We start from the raw sequence: 12436 nt of genomic DNA on the forward strand, positions 1-12436 counted from the left end.
ATTTGATACAAACCAGAGTTGCAGGGGTAGAAGAAACTCAATTTAGGAATAGCTTCTATTACATTTGTTGGTGGGCACGACTAAGAGTATTCTCTTAACTATCAGTTGGTGCAGAAGGGCCTGGAGAGAGAAGTGCAATCTGTAGACAGGTGATCTTGCCCTGCTATGAAAAGCAGTTTGGAAAGCTATGGGAAGCAAGCCAGTAAACAGATCTTCCAAGGTCATCTTCCAAGGTCATCACTTCTACTCCTACCTCCAGAGTCCAGTCTTGGCTTCCCTAATTGATGGATAAAAACTTGAATCTGAAAATAAACTCATTTCTCTCCAAGCATAGTTTGGTCAGTGTTTTATCACACCAACAGAGAAAGAACTAGAACAATGTTCTCTTTTCTCAAAGTCCAATTAGGTCAATCTTATCTATATTTCAAAGAAGAGGAAATAAGTTTGTTAAGATTTTATAAATCTCTTAAAAGGAAAACATATGAGTGCCAAGCAGAACAGAAGATGGTAGGTATCATATGCAAAGAGGAACAACAACATAATATGTCTCTGCTTCAGTGTATCAATATGGCGAAAGATGGAACAGAAAACAGTGTCTCAAGACAACTTACAAAAAAATGTTCATTTCCAATCATGTATTGACAGAGTCGAGTTTATATATCAGTGCTTCTCAGGTAAACTAGAAGGAATCACATATGTGACCTAGGAAAGGGCACAGAACCCAGCTGATGTTGAGAGAGGATTTCACCAGCAGGGAGCCATGCAGCAGAGATAGAACCCACACGGACTGCTTGTGGGAAGTGAAAAGTGTTCGTGAGTAAATGAATACATTCTGGTTGAACAGACCGGTCCTCAGCAAAGGAGTGAGAAGCTTGTAGCTTTCTTTGGCTGCTCTTTTTTCTGCTCATCAGCCTGTCAGGTGTTCACAAGGGTACTAAGTGAACGTTGTGCTCTAACACCTATACACAAGCTCCCTTGCAGAAAAGTAAAAGGAGGAGAGAGAAAGGGGAAGTTAAGGAGACAGCAATGCCACTAAACCAACTGTAGACTCTGGCCTCTGTGCAATATCACCCAAAGAAAAGACTTAGTGGAGAAATTGAAGACAAATCTCAAAGTCATTTGTATGCTTTGTCAGGATTTATCTTTGTCATGTGGTCTGTGTCAAAAATTACTAGAAACATAGAGTAAAAATGGAAGGTTTTCAGTTAAGCTTGAAAACTATACAAACACCAAATATTTACTAATATGTTCTATTTAGGATTTGCAATACATATTTAAAACTTATTCCTTGTTAATCAAAATTTAACTGACTTGCATTGTTTTCAGATTGTTTGTTTTTATTTATTATTATTTAATTTTTTTAAGAATTAGGAAGGACACAGTAAAAGTTACACACTCAGAGTTAAGAATACCCTCTCTAAGACCCTACCCACTGACTTACTCACACAGAGGCATACATGTACAGCCAAACAGTGAATGGAGCTTGGAAACTTTTATGGAAAAATAGGAAGAAGGATTGCGACCCCTAAGAGGATAGTAACTCCACAGGAAGACAAACAGAATCAACTCACCTGGACCCTTAGGACTCTCAGATACTGAACCACCAACAAAGAATATAAATGAGCTGGACCTAGGCCTCCCTGCACATATGGAGCAGATGTGCAGCTTGATCTTCATGTGGGACCTGAACAACTAGAGCCGGGGCTATCCCAAAAGCTGTTGCCTGTATGTAGGATAAATTCTTTTAGCTGGACTGCCTTGTTTGGCCTCAGTGGGAAAGGAAATGCCTAACCTCACAGAGATTTGAAATGCCAGGGTTGGAGGATACACAGGGGGTCCTCAACTTCTCAAAGGAGAAGTGGAGGGGGGAATGGGGAAAGTATTGTGTCAAAGGGTGATTAGGGGAGAGGAAGCAAGCAGGGTGTAAAGTGAATACGAAGCTTTTTGTTCAGTATCAGCAGTTTTTGGAACTGCTGCCACCAGAAGCTGCCTACAGGGACATGACATTTGGAACTTGGCAACCAAAAGAGCAAAGGAGCTTGGGTAAGGAAAAAAAAGACGCTGTTGAGGAGGCTTAAATTTCTCCTTGCTTCTGCTTTGCACACAGATTGTAGTAGGAGTTTTCAGAGCTTTCTTTCACAGCCGTAGATTGCTAAAGAAAACATGAATGTTACCCTGTGCTTTTTACTCTTGCCTCACCACCTGAATTCTCCACTTCCACTGCGATCATCTGTCTCTCTCTCTCTCAGTCGACTAAATATCTGAAGGACTTCAAGGTACTTAATTTTATGATTGACGACAAGGAGGAATCTCTGCTGGTAAAATGCAACTAGCACATCCAGAAATATCACCCATTCTCCACAACTTCTCCTAGCTTCATTGTGTTTCGTGTATCACTTGCTAAAAACTATAGCACTAAAATTGATGTTGCAGAACACAGCAATGAGCTTCAGAAGCAGCCTATATAAAAGAAATCAAACACTAATTTAACAATTAAATATGCACAATCACAGTATCAGGCATTACATTTTTCCATAAAAATGACTTCTGGAAGATGTGCTTGTAATCTAGGGGCTGAGAGAGGAGGTTCGTCATATTTTCAAAACCATCTTGGACTGAGACTGTTGTGAAAAGTGTTCTGAAAAGAGCATCTTATAAACATTTTAGACATTGTTCTGATTTGATTTGTACAGATACTTCCTTCTGTCTTTAGGCATTGAGTGAAATTCTGGAAGGTTTTAGGAAGGGAAATATGATCTGAATATATGGAAGAGAGCTTTAAAATTTTATACCTAATCTTTTCTTTAGAGATTCAGCTTTTACTCATGCAGAAGGTAGAAGCCACAGATGCTTCAGAAAATCTTCTGCCATAGATTTCTCCTCCTACCAATGACTACTCATCCTGGGGGAGCTCCTGTATTCCTATGGCATTGAAAGGGTGTTATTTCTTCTCACTTTAATTAAGGGCTCCAGGCCACAGAATGGCATAGAGTGGATTTTTAAGAGGCTGTTCCTTCAGTTGACTCGCCCAGCAGGTCCCATTGCTCTGAGACCTCCAGAATGCCTGGATGAGTGGACAGATGGCTGGGAAGGCAATGCTGATGTGGCACTTGCACAGGTAGAGATCTATTTTTCTCACTCTTCCTCTTCCTCTGGGAGGAAACGAAGTGAGTAGCACTTGGCAAGCTGTCTTCCAATACATAATTAAGTGAAATTGCTTCAACTGCTACCCACAGCCAAGTTGTTATGAAATGGATTCAGCAACCAGTCATGTAGTCAAAAACATTCATTGCTCTTTCTTACACAATACAACTGCTTGTCTCAATTTCTTAAAGTTTCATAATTTGTATTTATTATGTAGCTGTTTTTGTCTAGAATCTTCTTATCCAATAACAGCCATGGTTCTTATCATTGACACTATTGCGTATAAAAGTATATGCATACTGTTTGTTGAGATTTACAGGAAATATGGTCTTTTCATAAGAGGCCTCAAGTTGAACTTCTCACTATATAGATTAAAACAAAGAATAGCAGAAACAATCTGCTCACTGAACAACAATAGGGATAGATCAGTAACTCAGGCAGAGGATATAGAATGGAATGAATTATACTAAAGTGACAGATAATAAATGTTTTCCTCATAGCTCAAAAAATGAAGTAAAAAACTACAGAAAAAAACACATTTCTAACTTTTTTTAAAAATCTGAAGTTGCCTTTATTTGACCAAGTGGATAAAAATTTTAAATATGACCATGTATTCCATAATTTTAAAAGTTATTTCTATTATTTTTTATTTATGTATGCATGTGCATATAAATGCCATAGGGTGTCTATGTGTGAGTGTGTGTGTGTGTGTGTGTGTGTGTGTGTGTGTGTGTGTACTTGAGGGAAATTGGATCCCTTTGAGTTTGAGCTACAAGAGGTTGTGAGGTACCTGGCATGGGTGCTGGCAAGTGAACTCTAGTCTTCTGCAAGAGCTGTAGGTAGTTATTCTTAAGAACTGGGCAGCTCTTTATCCCAATGTTTTGTAAATTCATGAAGTTATTTGCTTTTCCCCAGATTTCATTAAATTCTCTAGCTATTAATATGTCTTAAATTATCAATAGATTTTTGTTTCCCATGTTATTAACTAATATTGTTATTAATAAAATATTTTAAACAACTATTAGAAATTTCAAGGGATTTATAGATTGAGCTTACATCTTCTTAATTGTGATGTAAAACAGATGGATTTATTAATATTTTGAGAGAAAGTGGACCTAAGTATATTTTCAAAGATCCCTATCTACTTTGTTTAAAACTGTCAATTATCATGCATTATAATGTCTAAAACAAATAAGTAGCTTAAAGGTATGCTCAACGATCTTACTGTTTCTCAGTTGATTTTTATTGCATACATGCTATAACAGGTGTATGTATGGCCAGAAGACAACTTTCAGGATTTGATTATTCTTTTCAATGTGGATCTCAGGGATCAAACTCAGATTATCATGAGTGGTGGCAGGTGCCCGCTAAGTGGTCTTGATAGTACCTTTCAATTATACTATTGTTAAACTATTTTTTAATCAAACAATAATAATCAGAGATGCTAAGAAGAGTTATAAATCCTAAAAATGGGTTTTAAGAGGGGAAACAAATACCATATTTGCATTATTCCCCAGTTTGCCTTCCAACCTTGTACTTGAGAAGCATTTCTAAGAGGCTAGAGAATACAGAAGAAAGAAAAGAATTAAAATGTGTCCACCCTTATCTACTCTTTGGCCCATACTGAATTAGACAGGAGTACAGTTTTTGATTTTGTCATGGACACTGGTGTTGATTTTCAGTTTTATTTCCAAATTATATCAATTGAAAGCCAAAACAAAAAAAAATAGCAAACCAATCTTATGAAGGAATAGAGACAGATGATATTAAGTCCACAGAGATGATGCCTTAGCACATCCATAAGAAATAGCCAATATTATAAAATGTAGATGAGGATCTTAGATCTTAATTAAATTGAATATATTGTATAGAAAGAAAGAGTATAGGAGTAAACAACTACTTTCTTAGATTTGGGCCTGGTTTGCAGAAGGGAACTAAGAATGGCTCTATAAATCTGGTCAACTGTCCATGCCCAGAAGGTCATAGGGCCTAGAGGAGAGGCTACTATTATTGTTTTCCTAAATGGTCATTTTGTTCATTTGCCTTGTGAAATCTCATGTTTATATTCATAGATTTGTGTTGTTTTCAGCTTAAATCAGAGAAGCTTGTTGTTGCAGAGGGCTTGGTTAATGTAGAAATGCCACACTAGCCGAAGTGCCAAGAGAATAAGCAAAGATGAAGTGCTTGGTCCTAATGAAGCAAGGCATAAGGAGCCCAGTAGATGATGGGGAAGAAGGAATGTAAGAGTGTGAGGGTGGAGAGATGTGAAGAACAAAGGCATCTTCTGAACACAACATGGCAACCAAAACCTCACTGCAGCTTTGGTTTCTTGCAAAAAACTTGCATAAGTCATCATTTTACTACAAGCTGCAGAGGAGTTCTGCCCCTTTCTGAAAGGCTACTGGAAATTCATGTTTATTGGGTTAAAGACTATGATTTTCTTCATTAGTACAAATATTTTTAAGTTGTAAATGCTCTAGTAAATAACCTCCCACTCATATGTGGACAGGCAACTCTAATTAAGCTCAATGAACCACACACAACAAAGACATGGAAGTAAGTAGTACAGAGAATGGTAGGAAGAAGGGCTTCACTGAAAGATGGGGTATGGAAGAGTGAAAGAGGAGGTGGAAAATATTAAAATTTGTTAAACATGCTGGAAGCTGTCAAAAAGTTAAAAAGGAAGAGGTGGAGGAGGAGGAAGAGGAGGAGGAGAAGGAGGAAGAGGAGAGGAAGGAGGAGGAGGAGAAAAAGAAGTAGTTTTTTCCCTATTAAATAGAAGAAGACAGGATCTAAAGAGAAGAGTACAACATAAGATTGTTATGAATCAAAAATTGTAAACCACCATTTATTGGTAAAGGACAGTATCATTCATTATGGTGGTCTTATGAGAAATGAGACTAAGAAAGAGACATGAGAATTAAAAGTGGGAAATAGACTAGGGGTAGGTTGCAAAAAGGGTAGTAAGGTGTTGGAGAGATGATGGGGCCAGGGAGTCTACTAAAATACATTTTGTACAAAGTACCATAATGGTATGTAATACCTTACATACAATTAACAATCTTTCTACCTTTGCAACCTATGAAACATGACAAGGAGTAGCATGACAAGATATCTGTAAAGGTGCAATAGCGGTACTTATGCTTGCACAGTAACTAACATTTATCTAATTGGATTTAATTCATCAATAGGTCATTAGAAGAGAATTCTGTCTGGGACTGTAAACCTAACTCACTACATTTAGATACAAAAGTCATGGATCTTAGAGAAGAACCTATTACTACTACTTTCAGAAACCAGCATACTGTTTAATTATATACTTAATACTTAAGCCTAAAAATAAGTGTAGCTTTTACCTTTCTCATAGATGCTTGTTTTGTAGCAGATGGAGACTTTATAGCAAGCCATAACTGTTGAAAATGCAGATAACAACTGGTTGTGGGCTACCAAGCTCTAATTAATACATGTGTAACAGAACCCCTACATCTAAGGCTTAATCACAGAACACATGGAAAGAGAGGACAGAAAGATTATAAGAACCAGAGAATCAGGAGTTCTGCCATAAAGATGGTGTATTTTAGACATTATAGGAAAGCTATACACATGAAATCTCAACAGCATGACCACCTAAACAAGACTTAAGCAAGGGCAGTATCAATTGACATTAAAATGTGGAACGGAGTGATCTCATTGCGTTTAATCAATAGTTGAATGGCCACAGTTAATCAATCAATATCTACTGAGAAAATGAGAATCAAACTTCTCTAGGGCTGAGCCCCTTGGTGATATATTGTCCAATCCCAAGTTGTCACAACCCTAAACACATAAATAAGGGAAACAACAAATCGACTCAGCAGGTTGTATTTAGAAAGTGTGTGACAATGAAAACAATCAGAGAAACAACAAAAACAAACCTATGTTACTATTGTGTTCATCTATTCAACTTTTAATTCCATATTTTAGAGGACATTATTTCTTCTCATGAAAACAAAATCGGAGCTAACTTGAAACCAGCTTAAACAAGTATTCCAAATATTCCAGAAAGAGGTATTGTTATCAGAGGAGAGTTCAAACACGGGTGCTGTTTTACTCAGGCTCTATGTGATATAGGAAACAATGACAGACATGATTCTGGCCATTTAGAATTCTATGGTAAAACCTATGGCTCTGGTTGTGTCATATTTTAACAATAGGGAAAGCATGTAGAATAAAGATATAAAGAGAAAACATAGCCACAGTTCTATACACTGTGTATTCTTAAGCCTGTTATTACAAATAATTGAAGGTTAATAAAATATAATTGTTTAATAATGTACAACAGATTAATAAAACAAAATAAAATTGTAATTGACAATGATATAACAATTACAGAAAGACAAAGTTAATTTATTGATGAAGAAAACATGTCATACCATGTTTAAGTGTATATGTGTGCATGTTAGTATGTGTATGCAATGTAGAGGGCAGAGAATAAGAAACATTTTCCCCTCTTGGTCTTTAGTTTATTTGTTGATATAGGCTCTCTTCCTGAACCGGCATTTGCTGTGTTCATCTAAACTGATTGTCCAGAGAGTTCCCTGAATGAGCCTGTTCCTGCCTTAACCCTGGGTATTGAGTATTTGAACTCAGAACCCCAGACTTTCACAGTTTAGAGCTGCTGTTCCATGTCCTCGCCTTCCATCCCACTTTTCCTTCCTATCAAATATTAACACAGCATTTACTTAACTATAAATACACATATCTTTACCACTGTAATGCATGACCAAAGTACTGAATATATTATCATGTTCTACTTGTTTGTAGCCCAGAGGCATTGCATATATCTTGTATATACAATGGGCCATATTAGACCTATCTTTGTGTTATACCTTTTTGTAAACCATGTCATTTTGAATTGTCTAATGTTGTACTTTACAGATGTTATCCTTTATTATAAATAGTAACAGGCAACAAATAGTAGAAAATACTCTAAGAGAGATAAATTGAAGAATAATAAAATTGACTGAATAAAATAATAAGTTGACTGAATAATAATAATAAAACAAACATAAAATTCAGAAAAAATGTGAGCCAAGGGAGGTCTGGGGGTCTGGGGGTGTGGGGATATCCTCTTGGAGATTAGGGAGAAGGAATGGGATAGGGAACTGTTGGAGGGTGTAACAGGAAAGGATAGCTACTGGACAATGAGGAAAGATTAAAGATGAAAAAGGGACTTAAATGATTTAAATGAACTATACATTGTAGAATACTACATTTTGTATAAAGAGTCTTTGAATAATAAGAAATAGAATTAGTGATGTGATCGGAGGATGGTCAAAAAAACAAACATCTCCAAACTTGAAAAATAATAAAATATTACATATGTTTCCCCAAAAAGTACAAAAATAAGCAAGTGTAAAAAGTTTTTAAAAATACATTGCTAATAGAAATAGATAAAAAATTGCATGAATATCCAGTTTACCAAGATAGATAGCTCTATAAAAAAACTAGGAAATCATCCTTTTATTTCTAAACCCAATTTCCATTCCTCAAGTGGCAAATTTGAAACTCTTAAAATTCTTTTGGCTTGATTATAATATTCTACAGCTCTACATTTTCAGTATCTCATTGCTATTTTGAGACTATTTTTGGTGCTAAGTAGTATCTATTGAGCTATGGTCTGGAGAATGAACCATCTTGTTCTTCTACAAGCCCTCTTATATTCTTCCTTCTACTAACATGGTTTAGTTTTAATTTAGAGGACACACTGGACCATTTTACCACCTTTCTTGTAAGCAGTTAAAGCTGCTCTTTATACCAGCATTCTCAAATTATATAATGATATGAATAAGGATTTTTCCATTTACATATTGAGTCATCTGTGAATTTGTTCATTTTGAAAGCTCTTCTCTTTAGAGTCTATGAAATTTTTAGTTTTTCCTGTTTGTTCTAAGAATGACCACCACTCAGCTATGCAACTTTCTTCTAAGTTTTACAGTTTGTTTCATCTTTGCTTTGAGTGTCCCACCTGAGAAGCCCTCAGCTCTATTCCTCAGTGCTTTGTAACTTTTCCTGCCATTTTGTGTTTTCTAAGTTTTAAATTTCAGGAGGTAGTTTTTGTTCAATGTTTGAACATTCTTTTATAAAGATTCATGTTCTTACCTTGCAGCCCTTCTCCTCTCTCTGAAAGTTTTTCTATATGTTTTTCATTTTTATGATGAAACATTATCACTCAAAAATATTTTATGTTTGCTTTTCGTGCTTGAAAAAATTTTCCATTGAAGAAATTTTCTTTTCAAAGTCTTCCCGGGACTGTGCTAGTATGTGCAGGGAAGACACATAAGGGCTCACTGGAGTAGAGAGAGCTGAATACCCAGAATTCCTCTCAGCTTGCTTTCAGGTCACTATGTCTACCACCAAACTCTAAGTCATGTCCCCAAAATTATATTATTATTTATTCTCTCTAGAAGTAAAAATTCAGATTTATATGTGCAAATGTTAGTGAGTTGACTTAGCAAAAGAATGAGGAGTTTAAATTTTTTTAATAAAAGATTTATTTATTTCTATTTTTGTGCATGCGTGTTTGCCTGAGTATATATTTATACGCATGACATGGATTCCTGGTACCTGTGGAGACCAGAGGATGGCACCAAATTGGAGTTACCATGTGCATGCTGAGAACCCATCCTGTCCTTTGCAAGGGGAGAAAATGATTTTAACTACTTAGCTGCCTGCCTTTGGACTTAAGAAATAGTCTTTCAACCAATGGTCCAGTCTTTGTTGGTAGAAATATTCTTTGTCCAAGGAAATTAGTGAGTCTCTTTAGACTTTGGATTCTACGAGCCTGGGTGTTTCTCATCTCTTTTCTCCCTGTTCTGTGTAGCCACCATGTTCCTCTGGCCTGTCAAACCCAATCTGTGGCTTTTTACTTACAAATTCCATCCTTTTCTTCCATCTGTTCACAAGAAAAGTAGTCAGCCTATTTCACTTAACAAGAAGCGTATGCATTTTAAATCAAAATAAAAGGACAGCCCCCAGTGTTTGCCCCAAAGATTGGAAGGAAAAAAATCTACACCACTTTTAACAGATTAAAAAAAAATGATGACTGTTGATTGCGTCCTTCCCTTGACCGTTTATATAGTACTTACTGGTGCACAAAAGCTAGACTAAAGGAAAGAAGTTTTCAAGACAGAACCATCTTAATCCCTCTAAGTCTTGTGTCTGAGATATGTAGTGTCTTTATCAATAGGAATTTATGCTCAACCTCTGGGAGGCAATCAAGTAATAATAGCTTGTATTATTTTGGAGTCACTTGTACTCTCCTGACCAGCAACCTGAACTGAGATTTCTTGTATTCTTAGTTATGTAGTCTCTAGTTTTTGTGGGGAGCATTTTTTCCTCAAGTGGCATAACTTCATTTAAGTATATATGATGTGTACATTTAAGTAAATATAAAATAATATGTTTCCCCAAAGGTACAATAGTGACACTCATATCTGGTGGCTACTAACAGATGTCTAACTGGACTTGAAGCCCACTCAATATGAAGGAAATCATTCACAATACTAGAAACCTAGCCAATTTCTTGGGACTGGTAAGGTCATGGATCTTAGAGAACCTATTACGATTACCTTACTAGACCAACCATCATAATTTCTAACTGAAGTCTAAAACCTATCCTTATATCCACAGATAATTATAGCTCTCAACCTTCATTGAACAGGTTTCTTTTTGCAGAAAATGGGGATTGTTAAAGAAAATCACAATAGGTCACACTGTAGAGATCAACTTATAGTATTGAGCACAGCTCCAAAGAATGTATTTACAATACAGCTCCTGAACCTGGGATTCAGAGAACATTGCAGATCTAGTGGTCAGGAGACTGGGAACTCTGCTGTGACACTATAGTTCTGGAAAATGACAAGATTTTACAATGTGGCTCCCTAAACAAGACATGAACAGTGATAATGATCAATGATTATGCTAACTAAAGGAGAAAAATCTCAGTGTGTCTCACACCTAGAAAAACAAGTATAGTCAACTTAGGATTGCTAAGGGAGGGAGAATTAGCCTTTCCCATGGATGAGCCCCTAACTGGTTATCCAATTCAACACTGTGAGCTCTGAAATCATATATACACTAGCTGCACTAGAAGGATACAGGAGGTTGTAATTAAATATTTTCACACACAATAATAATAATAATAATAATAATAATAATAATAATAATAATGATAATAAAAAGAGGCCATCAGTTTGAGAGGGAGTGGGGGCAAAGGTGGAGTTGCAGGACAGCAAAGGGGAAGTGATATGATGTGATTCATTTAAATGATTAATATAAAAATCAGGCAACCTTTGCATTTTGCTTAGCAATTGCCTTGATTTTGTACTGTCTTAAGGCTTCCCTCCTCCTTCACATCTTACCTTTGCTTCTTAGATAGTGTCAGTTTCCCCCTACGTTTCTTGATTAAATGGAATGATTGTGTCAAGCCTTTATTTTCAGTTAAGTCACATTTATAGGTTCCTAAGGAAAATGCTGTGACACAGAATAACCTTAGCAGAGCTTGACATTTTGCCATTTGATAATGGGATGCACACTTTGTATCTAGAAGGCTTTTAAAGTTTCACAAATTCTCATTAAAATGTAAATGTCTGAGGATGGTATCACCTTGTAAACTATTAGCAATTACTCTGGTCAAGAAAGTCCAGAGCCAGAGGGAAGTGCAGGTGATCAGGGAGAATGACCTTTAGCACCCTACAGAGCTATGTTGAGGGACTTTATGTTGTATTAGTCTAATTTAGTCATTTATTTTAGGGCCATCCTTTGACTTTGCTTTTGTGCTTCAGTGTCTCCAAATTTGGTTTCTGTGTCCATCTTTCTTCCCAGTTGCTTCTTTCTCAGATTGAGCTGCATAGTACTTAGGTGGTTTGGATATTTAGATCATTCCAAGGTTGTTTTGCTTATAATTTTATATGTTTTAAATATTTATTTTTTACTTTTAAGATCATAATATAATTAGATAGTTTCTCCTTTTCTTTTCTTTGCTCCAACTCCTTCCTTGTACCACCCCTCTGCACCACTGCTAATTTAAATTGCCTCATTTTCTTTAAGTGTTGCTGTTGTTGTGTGTGTGTCCCTAAATACATAAATATAGCCTACTCATTGCCCATAATGTTACTGTTGTGTATGTTTCAGGGCTGATTGTTTGAACTGCAGTGCCAATTGGTGTACTCTTCTCTGGAAAAAACTATTTCTTCCTCCCTTAGCATTCTTTAGTTTCTCAAAGTACTTTGTCTGGGTTTAGACCCCATGA

The 12436-nt window shown here is 36.2% G+C and overlaps 1 protein-coding gene across 12 annotated transcripts in view; it reads right to left on the reverse strand.

Moving 5' to 3' along the window:
* Gria4 (glutamate ionotropic receptor AMPA type subunit 4) overlaps positions 1-12436 on the reverse strand; it is a 345773-nt gene that overhangs the window by 175584 nt on the left and 157753 nt on the right. The window lies entirely within an intron of this gene.

The sequence above is a fragment of the Mastomys coucha genome, unplaced genomic scaffold (assembly GCF_008632895.1).
Source record: "Mastomys coucha isolate ucsf_1 unplaced genomic scaffold, UCSF_Mcou_1 pScaffold24, whole genome shotgun sequence".
Lineage (NCBI taxonomy): Eukaryota > Metazoa > Chordata > Mammalia > Rodentia > Muridae > Mastomys > Mastomys coucha.